This window comes from Felis catus, chromosome F2, assembly GCF_018350175.1.
Source record: "Felis catus isolate Fca126 chromosome F2, F.catus_Fca126_mat1.0, whole genome shotgun sequence".
NCBI classification, from domain to species: domain Eukaryota; kingdom Metazoa; phylum Chordata; class Mammalia; order Carnivora; family Felidae; genus Felis; species Felis catus.
Window position 1 is genome coordinate 65945485 of NC_058385.1, and position 19195 is coordinate 65964679.

Sequence of the window (19195 nt, forward strand, 5' to 3'; positions counted from 1 at the left end):
GCATGGAAATGGAGAGTAGATTGATGGTTGCCAGGGGAGGGAAAGGATAGGAAAGTGGGAATACAAGAGGTAGCATGAAGGAGTTCTTCCATGGTGACAAAGCGGCTCTGTGTCTTGATTGTGATAGTAGTTATATGAATCTATTCACGAAATACAATTACATAGACTCGGACACACACAAATGAATGCAGTCTTCAAAAATGATAAAAACAAGGGCACCTGGGTGGCTAGGTCGGTTAAGTGTCTGACTCTTGATCTCAGCCTAGGTCTTGATCTCAGGGCTGTGAGTTCAAGCCCCATGGTGGGCTCCACCCTGGGCATGAAGCCTAGTTTTAAAAAAATTATAAAATGTGCTCGCTTCGGCCGCACATATACTAAAATTGGAACGATACAGAGAAGATTAGCATGGCCCCCGTGCAAGGATGACACGCAAATTCATGAAACGTTCCATATGTTTTAGTACGCAAGTGGTGTAAAGCGTATCAAGGAGGGTTAATAAAATTTGGAGGAATAAGAATCCAGAATGGATTATAACAATGATTACTTTCTTAGCCACAGCTCATAGGGTTTTTGTTCTTTGGTGGTGAGGAATAAAAAATTTATAGCAGACTTTGACATACTCATTATAATTTATAAAATACATTTGTGGCAATGTCATCTTCATAATAAACTATATATAAAATCAAAAAAATTATAAAAACAAAATGAGGTCTGTAGTCTAGTTAACGGTAATATACTAATGTCAATGTCCTGGTTTTGATATCATACTACAGCTTGTTATCACCATTAGGGGAAGCTGGGTGAAGGACATATGTGACTGTGCTATTTTTCGCAACTTCCTATGAGTCTATAGTTATTTCAAAATTAAAAGTTACAAAAAGCCCTCTATTCGTCATTTTCATTTATCATTTGCTTAATCATTTATTCATGGTGTTAACTCTAATGATAACCCTCCGTGTCAAAACAAAAACAAAACAAAAAACCCAAACCCTCAAATAATCAGCAGATCTCCTTGTTTATTCTCAAAGCATTGCTGGGAGCTGTCCCGAGCCTGCCCGTGATCCTTCTGCGCACTTGTCTTACGCTCCATCTCTGACAGAAGCATTGAGGGTGGACGCGATTGTCCTTTGTTGGCAGGGCTTCATCTAGACAGTCCTCCAGGGTCGGGAGATTCACTCTTGGTCTGTCGTCCATGAATTTACGCAAATTCTTAAGGACTTTATCTTTTCAAACACTGTTCCTTCTAAAGTCACTGAATTTCATGTGTTTATCTCCATTGTTTAAAACACTCACACTCAATATTTGTAATTCTTTTAGCCCTTTGAAACTTCATGGGTGCCCCTCTTATTTGGGTCCATTGAAATTTGGTCAACAAGTTTATTTACAGACATATTTTCTATGTCTTTCGTGAATTCATAGCATTTGCTTATTTCTTCAAAGCTTTGGTCTTTCCATACTTGAATCCATACCTTTTGAGCTCTTGCTCAGATGTAGATTCCTCTTAATAATTTAGTTTGCCCCTTCTGATGTGTCCTCTACATGTCCTTCCTTGAGTGGCGGAATGACTAAAATCACACACATTCCTTCAAGTGCTGACCCATCTAGGTGTTGTACAAGATAGATGGAACCAAACTTTTAGAATCCAGGACCGGTGAAAGGCTCTTATACATGCTAAGTTTTAGAGGTGTAAATTTTTCTTCTAGACTTTTTTCTTCACTTGTACTTTTTTTTTTTTTACCAATTGAAATATGCATAAAAGGAACACAGAGGGCAGCCTCTATCAAAGGAATTGAAAGCTTTGCCCGAGAACACCAGGCACTGGGGAGAAATGTTTCCCAGGCGCCCATAGCAGGCAGAGACAGTGAAAGAGGAAAAGTGAAGGTAGCAGACATTTACATAATGACATCAACATATTTTAGCTGCCAGCTGTGAGCTGTCTCCAATTCTTCTTTCACGAGCTCCTCAAAGTGCTAGACCCAGAGTGACCCTGGGTTTTATTGGCCCCAAGGGCAACTCTGAAAGTAACTACAAGTAAGTTTCCTTTTGTTTCTAATGCTGCCCAGAATAATGAGCAGGATTTTCTTATCCTGATAAGAAAAACACAGCGCAAGTATTTGTGGCAAATAATCTACAGTGAATACTATATCTGTTCTCTGGCAACTGATGGCCATCATTGTATGGTTTGACTTGTTCAGATCTGTCCGCTTTTAATGTGTTTTTTACATTTGCCTATCACGCTTTCTCTCTTTTGCTTACTCAGTTGTTCACTGGTTTCATGTCATTTCTCATTTGCTTATTATTATGCAAGTCCCTGGGTTATGCCCTGGGAGCACACCACAAATATCACTATGACTGAGTGCCCGACACTCAAAAAGTAACTGGCATTTGGTAAGTGGGGCACGTGACCCAGTCCAAGCCAATTAGCGTATCACATACTCCTGGCTACAGTGATTCGTCCACAGACAACACGTGTCCAAAGACAGTCCAATCAGAGCCCCCAAGGGCTCTCGTGTGAAAGCCCCAGGATGACCCAAAGCTCTTCTACCTCTTTCTCTCTACATCCCCAGCACGTAGAGGAGCCCTTGACATGTAGTAGCCCCTCAATAAGTATTTTTTGAATTATTGAATGCTATGCCTTTCTTTCTTATTGTACCAGAAATCTGAGAGGACACAAGAGGCTAGACCTGCCATCTTACCCCCTCAGGGAGCCTGAGACCGAGCCAACAGAGCACAAAGCATGCGGCAGGCAGAGACACGTGATTATATCTGGGAGCCCTGAATCTTGCCATGCCTGAAGCCAGAGCTGCCCTTGGTCTTCTCACTTCCACGAGCCAGTAAGTTTCTGTTTTGCTCAATCCATGTTTAGTTAGGTTTATGTTATGTCACTGTTTACTGCCGAGTCCTAAATGAAAAAATTAAAAGAAGGGTCATGCCCCACCCTTAAACTGGAGCATTTCAGTCCCTTGGAAGGGGAAATATGGAGCACAGGCACGTGGGATGGTAGTTTGACGGAGGTGCTCTCCATGACGATGTGCTGATGCCTGTGGCAGAGGGGCGATGGCAGCAGGCATAGAGACAGCACTGGCAATGGTGATGATGCTTGTAATAATGGTGGTGAAGGGGCACGTGGGTGGCTCAGTCGGTGAAGACTGCAACTCTTGGTTTTGGCTCAGGTCATGATCTCACGGTTTGTGGGATTGAGCCCTGCAGCAGGCTTTGTGCAAACAGCATGGAGCCTGCTTGGGATTCTCTCTGTCCTTCTTTGTCTGCCCCTTCCCCACTCGTGTGCAGGCTCTTCCTCTCTCTCAAAATAAATAAACATTTAACGTGGTGGCGGACCTAGTGGTGTTGGTGATGCTGCTAATGGTGATAATGGTGGTGGGGGCTGGGCTGGCTGCAGTGGTGGCCATTAGCGCCAAGTGACTCTCCTCCTGTCTCCTCCAACACTCAGCACCACCGTAAACTAACCTTACAACTGCCTCCAGAATAAGAAATCTTAGAACTGAAAGAAACCTCAAGAAAGTGTCTAATATGAGCCCCGCATTGTGCTGAGCATGGAACTTGCTTGGGACTCTCTCTCTCCCCCTCTCTTTCTTTCCCTCCCCTGCTCGTGCATGCTCTCTCTCTCTCTCTCAAAATAAGTAAATAAACTTTAAAAATTTAAAAAAAAACAAAACTTATCTTGAACTTCTAGCCTTCAAAACTATGAGAAAGTAAGTTTTTGCTTACCTACTTTGTGGTACTTTGTCATGGCAACCCTAGAAAACTCATGTAGGGTCAGTGAACTAGTATTTCTTAATTCTCCCCAGTTTGTTCTAAGACTTAATCAGTGTCTAGAATAATTGCCTTAAAAGGTAAACTTACATTTTCCAGCCCTCTTTCAAGACACTGGCCACACTTCACCTGTCCAACCACAGGTCCAACTTCCCTATGAAAGTTCCTAACCTCAGTTGGGACCTTCACTGCACCATCTCTTAGAAGTACCATGCCAGTGCCAAGAACTCATTTGCTCCTGCTAGCTCTTCCCCGACCCCAAAGTTTTCACCTCTCCCTTCCCCCAAACCACATGCAAGTCAAGCTTTTATCAAGCATTTACTAGGCAAGGTGCCATGATGCCTAACCACATAATATATTTTTAAAGAAGGGACTTTCAGGGACCTTTTCTCCTGAGCAAGGTGGGCGGGTGGGGGTTGCGGATTCAAGCTTTGCACTGCATCTCTCAAGTTATGCCAACCGGGAACCTATCTAAACCACCTGTTAAAAATTTGATGCTAAGTTCTCAGGGAGCTAGAGCAGGAATTTATTTAAGATTTTGTTTTTAGTCAAATCTCTACATGCAATATGGAGCTTAAACTCACAACCCTGAGATCAAGAATTGCATGCTCTACAGACTGAGCCAGACAGACAGCCCTAGAGCAGGAATTCCCACCACCGGCACAAGGAAGGGAATGAGTCCTTGGTTCAGGCAAAGCACCATGAATGAGTTGGTAAATTCACCTTGGCAATCTTTGAGCTGTGTTCTCAGTTTCTGTGCACAATTTTCTTTGTCCCAGACTGCCTTGCTACTCTACCAACTAATGCTAGTGAGAAGGTATGTCCATTAATAATTAAGAGCATAAGCCCTGCACTTGGAAGAACCTGGTTCAAATCCTAGCTGCTCCACTTCGTAGCTCTCTAGAACAGCATCCTAAATTTGGGAATATGCAGAAGAGGTTCCTGGGTGTTCTTTTGGTGCAGTTTTTGGACTTGACTTTCTACTGAGTAGGCAATTTTCGTTTCTGTAGGGGCAGAGGTTAACTTGTAAATTTTGGTCCAGTTAAGATGCAAATAATTTAACTCTGGTGGTAGAATTGGTTCCAAGGGTTATGGTTTATGGCCCTGTTGGACATTAACCAGCTTTCCATCTAATCCAGTAATATTTCTGTATTGATTTCCTGCTGCTGCTATGATAATTTACCACATCGTAGGGCTTAAAACAACATAAACTAATCTTAGTTCTAGAAGTCAGAAGTCCAAAATCAGGTTCATGGGCTAAAATCAAGTGCCAGCAGGGTTGGTTTCTTCTGGGGGCTCTACAAGAGGATGTGTTTCCTTGCCTTTTCCAGCCTCCAGGGTCACCTACATTCTGTAGCTTGTGGCCCCTTCCTCCATCCTCAAAGCGCATCACTCCACCTCTGCTTTCGCTCTTCTGTCTCTCACTCGGACACTCCTGCCTCCCTTGTATAAGGATGCTTGTGATGACACTGCACTACCAGATAATCCAGAATAATCTCCCCATCTCGAAATCTACAACTTAATTACATCTGTGAAGTTCTTTTTACCTTTAAGGAGACGTATTCACAAGTTCTAGCATCGGGATGTGGACATCTTTGGAGGGTGGGGAGGCATTATCTAGGCTACCAGGCTTTCCTTGTATTTCTTTGTTAAATCATCTGCATATACCTAAATTCTCTAATGCTCTTTGCGTAAGCTTTAATATCCTACTGGTTCTCACACAAATTAAAGACTAAAAATCTTTGACATGTGATCATTTAATACTCACCTGAGAATCATGATGCACATTTTGTAAAAATACACTTAACGTAGCTTCGTGACCCTAGGCAAGTCACTTAACCTCTCCAAGTTTTACATCTCTATAAGCAAGGATGACATAAATAATAATAATACTTAATTTGGGGGGTTGTCATTGTAGGGGACAAATGAGACAATGTATGTACAACAATTGGTTCAGCGCCTTGTGCATCATAAGACCTCAATAAATGTTACATGCTGATGCCGATAAGAACCCGGACAAGTACTGTGGCCCCCTGTACCTCCACTTGCCTAAAACCAGAGTGCTGTGCTTAGCGCCCTCTATTTGCCTTTGTAGCTCTCTCTAGCTTTAGGACCAGTTAGCAAACATCAGGTAGTTTCATTCAAGTTGCAAAAAGGCGCCCCCTCTCGGTGAAGAAGGCATTGCAACTCCAGCCAAAGCACCTGACCTGGCAAAGGGGTGCTGACTGGTTTTCAGTCTCCACTTGCCCTTCCCCAGCCGGGTCCCTTTGTGGCACACACAAACTGTACACTCCGCGTGGGGAGTCCCTGACTGTGATTTTAAAACTAATTGATGCCGGTGATTATCATAGGAAGCACTCCACATTGTTCTCTGGACAGAAGGAAAGTGATGTAATAATAACCTGAGCAGAAAGACAGGACTTGTCTTTGTACTGATTTCATGCCAAAACATGGCAAATTGCAACAGACAATTGCCAGGAAACTTATTAGCATCAATAACAATATTCTTGCACACACACACACACACACACACACACACACACCCCAAAACCAAACAAAACTAAATCTGCCCAGAACAACAGACAGTCATCATTCAACAGACTACAAACAGTTCTTCCCGTGGCATGTATAATGATGGATGAAACTCGGCACAAATGTAGTATCCTGCAGCTATGGCTGCACTGACCCCAGAACTGCTTGAACTCAGGGTCATGTTTACACTGTAAATATGTAAATATGCTATGCAAATATGTACACTCGCTCCATTTCTTAAAAAAAGAAAACAGAACCATGCTTAAGATGAGCAGAGCAGCCTTGCCACTCAATGTGTGGTCTGGATCGCCAGCATCTACATGACCTACCTGGCTGCTGGTTAGAAATTCAGAAGCTGAATTTTAACAAGATTCCCAGGCAATTCAAATGCACATCAAAGTTTAAGAAGCTCTGCTCTAAGAACTTCTGAGTGAAAGAGGTGGGTGGTAATATCCTTCTGAATAGCTGTCCCTCTTTGTAAGGAAAAATCACACCATTGCTACCAACCAGCAGGGATGTCAGAGAAGGGAAGTCACTGAAGCCGTCTTTCTACACAAACATTCATTAGGGTCTGTTGTATGCCAGACATTGTTCTAGATGCTGAGATACAGCAATGGAAAAGAAAAAGAAAAAGAAAAAGAAAAAGAAAAAGAAAAAGAAAAAGAAAAAGAAAAAGAAAAAGAAAAAGAAAGAAAAAGAAAAAGAAAAAGAAAAAGAAAAAGAAAAAGAAAAAGAAAAAGAAAAAAACCCTGCCCTGGAAGATCAAATGGATAGTCTATAGCACGTCAGGTGGTGGTAAATACTATGAAGAAAAATTAAAACAGGATAGGGAGGGTGACATTTTTGCACTTTTTAAAAAAAATTTAAATCTTTCCTTTGTTTTCACATTTTTCCTTCTTTTTACTTCCAAAAGTAAAGGAGATCGTAGCTCTGCAGTTTTTGCACTCTTCAACATCATGGTCAGGAGAGGATACTTGTGCAAAGATCCAAAGGAAACAGAGACAAGCTTTGCAAATATTTCCTGGAACAGCATGGCAAGGAAAGGGAACGGCACATGCAAAGCCCCAGGGAGCAGAAATTACAGCATGTGTGTATGTGGACGAGAGTGACCCATTGATGATTGATCGAGGGAGAGGGAAGAATTGCTGATGATGTATGTTCTCATCAGTGGAAGAGGACGAGACAGAGGACACAACAGAGGCCAGTCCAGTAGGGGTGTATAGAGTCTGACCACTAATATGAGGGAAGGTAGAACACATGTGCCCAATGTGGGTAAGCTGGTAAATAAAGCAGCAAAGCTCCCAGAGGTTTCCTGTAGGGTTTAAGAATTCTCCTTGTAATAGGAGTCAAGTTCATGAGTTGAGAGAGAGAGAGAGAATACTAGAGGTATAGCAGAGAGGGTAGGGTTTGAAACGTCTGGAAGAGTGAACAGACCAGGGAAGCGTGTGCTTGTTAAGTAGCACTGATTCTTCCTGGTGACACAGCAGCTGTCTTTCTCCAGCCATGTTCAGCATCAAGTGGAGACAAGGAGAGAGTGGGGGGTTGGCAGTGAAGATAGGAGCGGCCTTCCCCAGGGAACAGGGGGCTCCCTCTTGACTGCTTGAACCTACAACCAGAAATGCTTAGTGTTGGAATTTCCCTGGAGATGGGGGCTGCTGGAAACAGAAGCCAAGCTTCAGGGACCCCATACTGGAAACCTACATGAGTTCAAATCCTGACTCGGCCACTTACTACTCTGCATCCTGGGGTACGTGTTCTCACTTCTCTGAGTCTGCACCCCTTCTCTTCAGGCTCTGCTCGTGTTAACGCCTCTGCCCAGAGGCTTCCTCTCCCTTTACCAAGCCAAGGAAATGGTCCTGGTCTGCTGCTTGAAGATACACATTTTAAATATTCAAATAACTGTGTTCATGTATTCATTCATTTATTTAAACATTCATTCAGGGAATACTAATAGCTCATATTAGGAGAAAAAAAATGGATAGGGGCATCTGGGTGGCTCAGTTGGTTAAGCATCTGACTCTTGATTTTGACTGGCATCATGATCTCACAGTTGGTGGGATCAAGCCCCGCCCTGGGCTCTGCACTGACAGTGCAGAGCCTTCTTGGGATTCTCTCCCTCTCTGTCTCTGTCCCTCCCCTTCTCTCTCTCTCTCTCTCTCTCTCTCTCTCTCTCTCTTTCTCTCTGTCTCTCAAAATAAATAAATAAACAAAGAGTTTTTAAACAAAAAAGGACAACAAGTGGATAAATCCAGGTTCCAGTAGAAGTTCTACCAGTTACCAGTTTTATGAAACACACAGAAATAGCTGTACCAGAAAGTTTCTAACTATGCCAAGGCTCATTTTTCTCTGCTGCAAAACAGAAACATTAACACAATGTTCCTCACAGGGCTGTGTGAGAAATAAGTGAAATAATCAAGCTCACCCACAAAGATACTTAGTGCAGTGCCCAGGCACATAGTAAAAGCTCATTAAGCGTTAGCCGTTATTAGTCACAGATATGTTTTGCTAGGCACTGTGCTAAGAGCTGGGGATGCAAGGATAAAGGGGGTCATTTGTGTTTCACACGATTCATATTATAGTGAGGGAGACAGTATCTAAACCAATACATTATAATTGTGATGCAATTAGACACGAGCTCTGCCAAAGACGTGTATACAGTTACCACTGACGGGTAATGAAGCAGAAGTTTTCACTGCACCTTGGGAAGATGAGAAGTCTTCCTGGGGTGATATTTGGAATGGTCTTCCAATGACGAGACATTTGCCAGATGGAGAAGGGGAAGGGCATCCCACGTTGAAGGAACAGCGTGGCATCTTGAAAGGGCATAGTGTATCCGTGAAGCTGTGCGGAGCCACAGTCACTGCAATGGAGGGTACGTGGAAAAGCAGAACAGCAGGTGAAGCTTAAGAGGCAAAGGTCCCACGTGGGGAGGGCCGTGTTTGCCACGCTAGCCCTTCCCACGTGATCTTATAAACCGTGGGCAACTGTGTTCAGGTGTTTAGGCAGAAGAACAAGATCAGGATCCTGGCATTACAATGGAACACAGACGAGAGGAGGAACAAGGCTGAGGATGGGAAATGGGAAATGGCCAGGAGGCCATTGTAATAATGCAGGTGCGACATGATAAGAACTTGGACGAGGGCAGTGGCAGAGGGCATAGAAAGGAAGCTAAGGATGGGAGAGACCATTCAGAAGTCAAATCCGCAGTACTCAGGAATGTGTGGGGGCTGGATGTGGGGTAAGAAGATGAGGGAGTCATTCACCATAGCCTATTAAACTCACACAGTGATGGGTTAGTGAAGCGGAGTTTAAAAATGTTTTAGCAAGTGAAGGCTCCAAATCTAGGGCAGCTTGAGAGTTACCTTGGAGCATATCTTCTTTGACTCCCTGATGAACACTTGAGCATTTCCTGGTAATCATGTAATAGTAAAGCAAATAGCACCCATTGCCCTCAGAAAAGACTATATGACCATGTATCTATAATGCAAATATAATATTGCTATAATATTAACCATTATGCCATGTGCGTGCTACAGGAGATATGGAACAAAGAATACAAGACTTAGCAGAGAGAAACGTCTACTCCATGGAGGCACTCGACCATGAGAACATTTCTGAAAGATAGAGATGGGCACTGAACGAGGGAGGAAATGCCTGAGCTGAGCAGGTGAGCAGGAAAGCATTTTTTCAGGTGTGTTGTGACAGCCCATCATCCTGTGAGCTGTTCCAGAACGAAAGGGTCCATGATCAGAAAAGTCTGGAGATTCAACCCCCTGTCACAGCATGTCTCACAATTCTCTTGACATATTAAAGATCCTGAGAAGCCCTGCAGTTAAAAATAATTTGTCTAGGGGTGCCTGGGTGGTTCAGTCGGTTCAGCGTCTGACTCTTGATTTTGGCTCAGGTCATGATGTCACAGTCCGTGGGATCGAGCCCCATATCAGGCTCCACACTGACAGCAGGGAGCCTGCTTGGGATTCTCTCTCTCCCTCTCCCTCTCTCTCTCTCTCTGCCCTTCTCTGCTCATGCATGCATGCTCTCTCTCTCTCTCTCTCTCTCTCTCTCTCTGTCAAAATAAATAAACTTAAGAAAAAATAATTTGTCTAGTGAAAAAAGCAAGTTAGTGGTTACTTGAGACAGGTGGTGGGGATAGGGAGGGGCACAAGAAAACATTTTGGGGTAACGTACATGTTCTATATCTTGATTGGGATGGTAGGTTACATGGATGTACGTATGCGTCAAATTCATTGACCTGTACACAGAATGTAAACATTTTGCTGTACATTTTGTGTGTAAATTATACCTCATTTAACTTGATTAAAAACGATAACAATTTGTTGGGGGGCCTGGGTGTCTCTGTTGGTTGGGCATCTGGCTCTTGATTTTGGCTCAGGTCATGATCCCAGGGAGGTGGGATGGAACCCTATGTTGGGCTGAGCATGGAGCCTGCTTAAGATTCTCTCTCCCTCTCTCTCCCTCTCCCTCTCTCTCTCTCTCTCTCTCTCTCTGTCTCTCCCTCTATGTCCTGCCCCCATTCGCATGCTCTCTCTAAAAACAAAAGTGTCTAAAAACTATTATAACTCATTGTCTTTTTTTTTTTTGCTTTGGAGAACCTTTTTATTATTTTCACTAATATTCCCTCAAAAGGCCTATTTCTCTGAACACCATCTGGAGAAACACCAGTGTGTCCATTTCCTATGGCTGCTGTTACAAATTACCACAAATTTAGTGGTTTAAAACATCATAAATTTATTATCTTACAGTTCTAGAGGTCACACGTCTGAAATGGGTCTCACTAGGCTAAACTCAAGGCGCTGTGTTTGTTCTGGAGGAAAGGATCTGTCTTCTCGCCTTTTCCATCTCCCAGAGGCCACCCACATCCCCTGCCTCAGAGGGTCCCCGTTCCTTCATCTTCAAAGTCAGCAGTCACATCCCTGTGACCTCTACTTCCTTCCCCAGATCTCCTTCTCTGACTTCTGCTTCCCTCTCTCACTCACTAGAGCCCTTGCGATTACCCTGCACCCACTCACATCATCCAGGATTACGTCCTCATCCCAAGCTACTGAATTGGATCACATCTGCAAAGTCTTCTTTGTTGTATAACACTCCCAGTTTCCAGGAATCAGGACAACTTGGGAGACTGGGGGCATTATTCGGCTTAACATAACCAGTTTTTAGCGTAAAATAAGAGGAGTGAATAATAAGCCCAGAAATGAAGGTTGAGGAGGTTGAGGTCGGATCAGGCTAAAGAATTTGGTAAGCGACAGGCAGCATTTCTTTAACCTTAAATTGGTACATTTACATGTTTTAAAATATGAAAGCTATCATCGGGTATAAAGAGTTTTTCCTCGGATCACCAGCCATCCAGTTCCCCTTTATGGGACCAACAAATGTTACTTACCACTTTCTTATATATTATTTCAGACATAATCCATGCCTACATAATTCCTTTACACACATGGTAACATAGTATAAAAATTGTCTTGGTGACTTTCTAACTACTACTCAGCAATATAAGTTGGATATCACACCAGAGCAAGACAGTGAGAGCTTTTTAAAAAGTTTATTTATATTTTTTAATAATCTCTACACCCAACGTGGGACTCGAACTCGCAACCCCAAGACCAAGAGTCCTATGCTTTACCAACTGAGCCAGCCAGGCATCTCCAAAGAGAGCTTCTTTATTCATTTCAAATGGATACATAGCATTTAATTTTATGGACTGGTGATTCTTCTCATGGTTGTTCATCGGAATGGCCTAGGGAGATTTTGAAAGATCCCCAGGAGTTCCAGTTATCTTTTTCTCTGCAATAAATCACCTCAAAGGTTAGAAGCATAAAACAATGACCATTTTGTTATGCTCACAATTTGGGGGGGGGCAAGAATTCTTGTAGGGCACAGTGGGGACAGCTTGTCTCTGCTCCACAGTGATGGGGGGCTTTGGTGGGGTGACTTGGATGGCTGGGAGATGGCAGGAATGGTTTGATTAGAGCCGTGTATCTGGGGCTTTGATTTTGACATCAGTTGGAATGCTTGGTTACTATCCACATCATATCTGCAGAGGCTGAAATATCTAAAAACGATTCCTGACTCACATGCCTAGTGCCTGGGCTAGGATGGCTGTAACAGCTGGGGCTGAATGGACCTCTCTCTCTCTCTGTCTCTGTCTCTCTCTCTTCTTTCTTTCTTTCTTTCTTTCTTTCTTTCTTTCTTTCTTTCTTTCTTTCCTTCCTTCCTTCCTTCCTTCTCCCTCCCTCCCTCCCTCCCTCCCTTCCTCCCTCTCCACCCACCGCCTGTCTTCATGCAGCTGGTTTGGGCTTCCTCAAAGTATGGCGGTCTCAGGCTAGTCAGATGTCTTACAATGGCAGCTGGCTCACCCCAGAGCTTAAGTTCCAAGAGTCAACGCAAAAGCTACAAAGCTTCTTAAAACTTAGCCTTTGAGATCTCAGACGACCTATTTGATCCCCTTCTATTGGTTGAGCAAGTCCCTAAACAAGAGACTATCCCTGTTTCAGAGAGGGGGAATTAGACTCTACCTCTCAATGGGAGAAGTGGCAGAGACTTTCAGATCATCCTAATATACCACACCCAGGTGACCTGAAAGTGCAACCAGGCTTAAAAACCACAGTTAAAATGTTCCAGCCCTTATTAGCCAAGCCCTTATTGATGAATATGCTGGTTGCTTCAGATTTGCTGCTACTGCCAGTGATACAGCACTCAGTATGAACAGCAGTTGTGATTTCACACATGGGCAGATATGTCTGGGGTAAACTCCAAGAAGTGAAGCTGGTGTGGGCTAAGGACACCGGGCTGGCTTGGTTGGTAGAACATGTGACTCTTGATCTTGGGATCGTGAGTCCAAGCTCCACAGTTGGGGGGAAACAAAGGGAAATTGGTGTGGATTACAGATTAGATACTAGAAGTTTTTGAGTGATAATAAAGTGACACAACCAAGGTGGAACTTTAGAAAATCCAGTCTGTCTGCACTGCCCGGGATGGAGCAGAGGGATGCAGGAATTGTAGACAGAGACCAGGTTGATTGTGGTCAGACCGTCTGGCGGGGACGGATCATAAGGTAGAAGTACATCTAGAAAGCGACAGGTGAGACAGAGCTCCCGAATGCTATGATTCTCCTTACAGGTGATGGAAGACAGAGGGTAAGGGGGTGATAAACTTATCAGTAGGGATCATATGCACTGGAGTGCTCATGGCCAGTTTCTGAGAAGGGGTGGGACTTCAGATGCAGCATGTAGGATGAGGAGAATTTTAATAGGCAGCAAGGAAAAGGGAAGACAATCTGGCCAGCAGAATTTCATGAGTTAGAAGCCACGGAGAAAGCTTCTTCTTGAGATAGATAATCCAGCTCAAGCACTTAGGGCTTAGCTGTTACCTGTCACAGCTGATGCATTAAATACCTGATGCATTATTCTCAATAATAGCAAGTAAGGTCTACTAAAAGCTTAACAAATTGGAACCAGACTTTGGATGACAACTGTCAATGCTCTCATTATTTCTAAAGAGATCTACACGGAATGGGAAAAGCTTTGGTTCGGCCATCGATTCTTCAACCATAGGCCCAATCTGAAACCGAGAGGGGTTTCCTCATTCTGTCCTAGAGCCCCTCATCAGCTTCCCTTCCTTCCGAGGGATGATCAGTGGGAACTGACGCTAGCTGCACAGAGAATCCCTAGAACCCCATTCCTGACCCACCATCACCCACTCAGCCTGGTGCTCCTGGTACTCCTCTCCTTGCCATCTGGTGACACTTGGGCCCAGGAGTTGATGCTCTTTGGGGTGCATTAACGAAAGATCCCAGAGCAAGTCTGAAAAGGGTCTCGCTGTAAGTGCTGGAAAGACCTTCTCTGAAGACTTGATACAATTCTGGGTGGTACATGGTAATGAAAAGAAGTAACATCTGGATAGTATATTAGGATATGGCTAACTTCAGTCATCCTTTGGTTCTCAGCTTAAAAAGTCACTTCCCATGGGGTGCCTGGGTGGCTCAGTCAGTAAAGTGTCAGACTTTGTTTCAGGTCATGATCTCACGGTGAGTGAGTTTGAGCCCCACATCAGGCTCTGTGCTGACAGCTCAGAGCCTGGAGCCTGCTTCGGATTCGGTGTCTCCCTCTCTCTTCCTCCCCACTGCTTGTTCTCGCTCTCTCTCTCTCTCTCTCTCTCTCTCTGAAATAAATAAACATAATAAAAAAATTTTTTTAATCACTTCCTCCACAAAGTCCTAACAACCCTGACACTCTTTGAGTGCCCCCAATATGTACTTTCCTATACTCTAAGCAATTATGACACTATTGTTATTCTTGTGTATACGTCTCCCTTGTATACACACTCTCTCTTATAAATGAACTCTTGTTTGCACATCTCTGTGGTAGAGAGACCCCAATGACTCCCACTTCCAGTTTTCTATGCCTTGGTATAATCCCTTGCCCCTTGACTATATATCCAGGACCTGTGACTTGCTTCTAATCAGTAGAATAGCCAAGGTCAAGGGATATCACCCCCAAGGCTGTATTAGCTTACATAACACTCCATCTCGGCAGACTGGAGCAGGAGACTCTGCTGGCTGGCTTGATGAAGTCAAGCCGTGTTGAAGAAGCCGCCGTGGCAAGGAGCTGCAAGTAGGCCCCCGTTATCACGGGCGGCCTCTATGGCCTGCAGATGGAATGCAGCTGACGGCCAGCCAAAACCGAGGCCCACAGTCTTACCGTGATAAGAAAGTCAACTCCTCCAGCAAGCTGAAGAAGCTTGGAAGCAGACTTTCCTCCAATCAAGCTTCCAGATCAGAACGAACCCAGGGGACACCTTGATTGCAACCTTACAAGACCCTGAGCAGAGGAGCCAGCTAAGCTGTGTCCAGACCCTTAACCCACAGGAAATGTGATATAAAAATGTGTACTTTCAAAGCCTCTAAATTTCTGATAATTTGTTACAGTAATAGAAAACAAATATATCCCCCACTAGACTATAAGCTCTGTGCGGGCAGGAACCACGTCCATGGCGTACCCCTCATCGTACCTCCAGCAACCTACAGCGTGCTTCACAAATATTTATTGACTGGATGTGCGTCATCCCTACAACACTCATAAGCACTCCATAAGGAGGATCATTTTTACTCGAATTTTCCTCGAGTGAATCCAAGATTCACACAGAAAGAGAAGAGACAGGACTTGAACGAGCATTTCCTCAGACCGGACCCCAAGCTCACTCTCTCACATCTGTAGGAACAGTGCGGGCTTTCCATCCCGGCAGGCCCGGTAGAAGCCTACAGACATTACCGTCCCTCATCCACACTCACGGCAGACACATCACTGATAAATCCCTGTATGTGCTCAGGCTGAGTCCATTGCAAACCTTCTCAACTCAGCATTTTGGTAGCCACGAGCAATTGATCAGAGCTGGCCCAGGAGAGGAAACCTGTTTATCATCTGAGCTCTCAGCTCTTAGTTCTCTTTATGTCTCCGTGCAGCTGAATTTGGGATCTATCCCTAGGAATGTGCAGGAAATAATAGGAAAGCAACGAAAGGCTGGGCATAGACAGAGTGGTACCCAGGAAAGAAAAGTCAAGAAAAGAAAAGGGAGCTGGGGGGGGGGGGGCAACATTCCTAGAACTTTCCCTGCAGAGGAAAGCCCTACAACATTTCCAGGCAGGAAATTCCACTAATGACGCATGCTACAGCTGGGTTCTCTCATGGCTGAATTCCCTAAGTTAGCTGATGGATTCTTCCTTGCACAGAAATTGGATTCAACAATTCGAATCCTTTTTTAAATTATTACCACTGCCATGCCACCCCAGCTGATGACTACACCAGGGGAGCAATGGACTGAACATTTGCCATGGCTGATATTTTTGTTGTTTTGACAATTGAGGTGTTATGTTTGCCTGAAGGGTTATAGTTTTGATATTTTAAACATTAATCTCCAGAAAAGAAAGCTAACTGTTCAAACAAGGAATACCTCTGCTGCCATAAATATGATAGAGCCTTGAAGTAAGAAAAGAGGTTGAAAAGTGAGGAAAACAGTCAATGAAACAGTTGTCTGGCTTTGACTTTGTTAGTAAATTGAGTCAATCCACTTTGCTCTAGGCATTAAATAGACCAGGGTTACCAAAGATATTATGCTGACAATACCACCTCTCCTGCCATGGCAGGCATTACTAATTAATCACATCATTCCTTCCTCCCTGAGTCCCAGCTTGGTCTTGGGAACCTTCCCAACATGGAGCTCCAAGCAGCCAATAACAATCTATCATGTTGGATCTCCAGGCAAAACTACTTGCCGTCCAAGATTATCGGCACAGCCCCAACTCACAAGTTAGCAAACAAACAAACAAACAAACAAAACCAGTAGAGTGAAGCTTTAAGATTAAGAACACAGAAACTGGACTAAGAGTGTCTGGATTGGAAGCCCGTCTCTGCTATCCATTAGCCATTCCATGCCTCAGTTATGTCAGCCATAAAATGGGGATAATAACAGCATCTACCTCACTAAGCTACAATGTCGATGACATGAGTTCAAATACATACAAATCCTGGAAGAGTACCTGGCAATGGCACTGGCTGTTCTTATATTTTGATTCCCTTTGTTCCATGTACAAAATCTAGCTCTTCTATCAGACCGTAGGTTGTTCAAAGGTAAGCAACATGCTTTTTCTTCTTTGCATCCCCAGCGTTTAATACACAATAGGAGCTGAATCAGACTCTTCCAGCCAGACCGGCAGACTCACTATTTCCACCCTTGCACCTTGTGCATTTCTGCTTCCGTCTCTTCCACAGCTTCTCGCCTCCCCCACTGCTTCCCATCCCCCCACCAGCCTCCATGTCTTTAGGGCTCCCCTTCATCTTCTTCATCCCTCGACTCTCCCCACCAAACCCACCTCGCCAATATTCACCTGATCTCTAGCCATCCTTCAGAGCCTACCCACCTGGAGTCCTTATTCATCTGTTCACCAAATATTTCCAGCTCCCTGCTTTCTCGGCTCCTAGTGGAATTTTACTTCCTGCGCTGCCCCCTCTGGTGGGGTGCAACCATATTAAAAGGTTGGCCCATGAGTGGAGAATTTGATTGCTGGTGTGAGACCCTCCCAATCCCAGATCCTTTCCTCTGCCACAACAAGAAGCAAAGATCCAACCTGAGGCTGCTCTCTCTGTCCGGTCTGGAGTGAAATTAGGGGAGCAGAGCCACCAGCTGACCCATGATGGACCAATAGCATGAATGAGAAATAAATCTTCATTTTTTTTAAGCCACGGAAATTCATCATTACTATTTCTGCCACCATCACCTGATCTATCCTGACAGATACATTACCTTAAGGTCAGCGCCCTCCTACAAGCCTGCTCTAGGCTCCCCTGACCCACAATTTCTTCAAAAGAGCAGGAAAAAAACTCTTACCCATTTTTATCCCCAAATCTAACATACTGTCACACAGTATGTTACCCATTAACATAAGTTGGGTTTAATCTCTGGGCCTCTAGTTTTTCAATCTGTAAAACAGGATAATGAATTTCTTGCTCTTCTTACTTTGCAGGGCTGTTGTGCTCCTAGAATGGAATTATGTGTAAGACAATGCTTTGTGAACTATAAAATGATGAACTCATCTCAAGCATTACTATTAGATAATAAACTACTGAGAAACATTCTCGGAATTCATCCATTCATATTATACTTGGTACCGTTCCATTTTGATCATTAACTACCTACACACACGTCACTTTTTAAGTTCTGTTACTGTTCTTAAACTCAGGAATGATAACAGTGGTCAATACCTATTGAATGGTCAATATATGCCACGCACCGTGCTGGGTTCTTTTCATGCCCTTGTCTCTATAATCCTCAAAGAGTCCTAGGAGATGGACACCATATGCCTGTTTTACAGATGGCAAAACTGAGGTTCAAAAGAGTTAAGTATTTGGCCTGAGGTCAAGTGGCAAGAAAGCTGCAGAGTCATGAGTTTGGTCAATAACCCCAAGTATTTGGAGCCCTTGGAATGGAAGCTACTGGCCACAGCACTATTCTCTCTCCCAAGGAAGGTATGAACCAAACATTCTTCAAACCGGGCAGGAAGGAGCACTGCGTGCTCAGGAGTCCCTGGTGTGGCCACCGAACAGACAGCGGAGACTCTGTGTATGCAGACTGCCAGACACTCCACTCGCTTCCCCCGAGTCACACGGGCTGAGCTGCTGCCGTGTTTTAAAATACACGCATCCAGGGGCGCCTGGGTGGCTCAGTCGGTTGAGCGTCCGACTTCGGCTCAGGTCACGATCTCGCGGTCCGTGAATTCGAGCCCCACGTCGGGCTCTGTGCTGACAGCTCAGAGCCTGGAGCCTGTTTCAGATTCTGTGTCTCTCTCTCTCTGACCCTCCCCCGTTCATGCTTTGTCTCTCTCTGTCTCAAAAATAAACGTTAAAAAATAAAATAAAATAAAATAAAATAAAATAAAATACACACATCCTGGAGGGAGGGGAGGGTGGGTGATGGGTATTGAGGAGGGCACCTTTTGGGATGAGCACTGGGTGTTGTATGGAAACCAATTTGACAATAAACTTCATATATTGAAAATAAAATAAAATAATAAATAAATAAATAAATAAATAAATAAATAAATAAATAAATAAAAATAAATTTAAAAAAAATACACACATCCATGTAAATGAGTCCACCCCCAGTTTAGGAAACTCAATACATACAAGACACACACACACACACACACACACACACACACACACAGAAGCGTGCTTCTCACTTTAGAAATATTTATGCCATAAAAAGCATTTAAAATAGTGCCAGCTTTGTGAACGTCTGCCTGGTGTGGTCACACAGGCCCAGCCCGCAGAGGCCCGAGCCTGGTGTTTAATGCTCTGCGGTCACCATCTTGAAG

The 19195-nt window shown here is 44.0% G+C and overlaps 1 long non-coding RNA gene and 1 other non-coding gene across 3 annotated transcripts; both read left to right on the forward strand.

Moving 5' to 3' along the window:
• The first annotated feature begins 350 nt into the window (after positions 1–350).
• Positions 351–457, forward strand: LOC111558631. Its single transcript, XR_002739713.1, has one exon. It is a non-coding gene; the product is annotated as a U6 spliceosomal RNA (small nuclear RNA).
• Positions 458–2519: 2062 nt separating this feature from the next.
• Positions 2520–17954, forward strand: LOC102901548. 2 transcript variants are annotated; one of them, XR_442403.4, is made up of 3 exons: positions 2520–2834; positions 9843–9973; positions 17846–17954. It is a non-coding gene; the product is annotated as an uncharacterized LOC102901548 (long non-coding RNA). The 2 variants fall into 2 exon arrangements; XR_002739550.2 differs by lacking the exon at positions 17846–17954 and adding an exon at positions 14862–15227.
• Positions 17955–19195: the final 1241 nt, after the last annotated feature.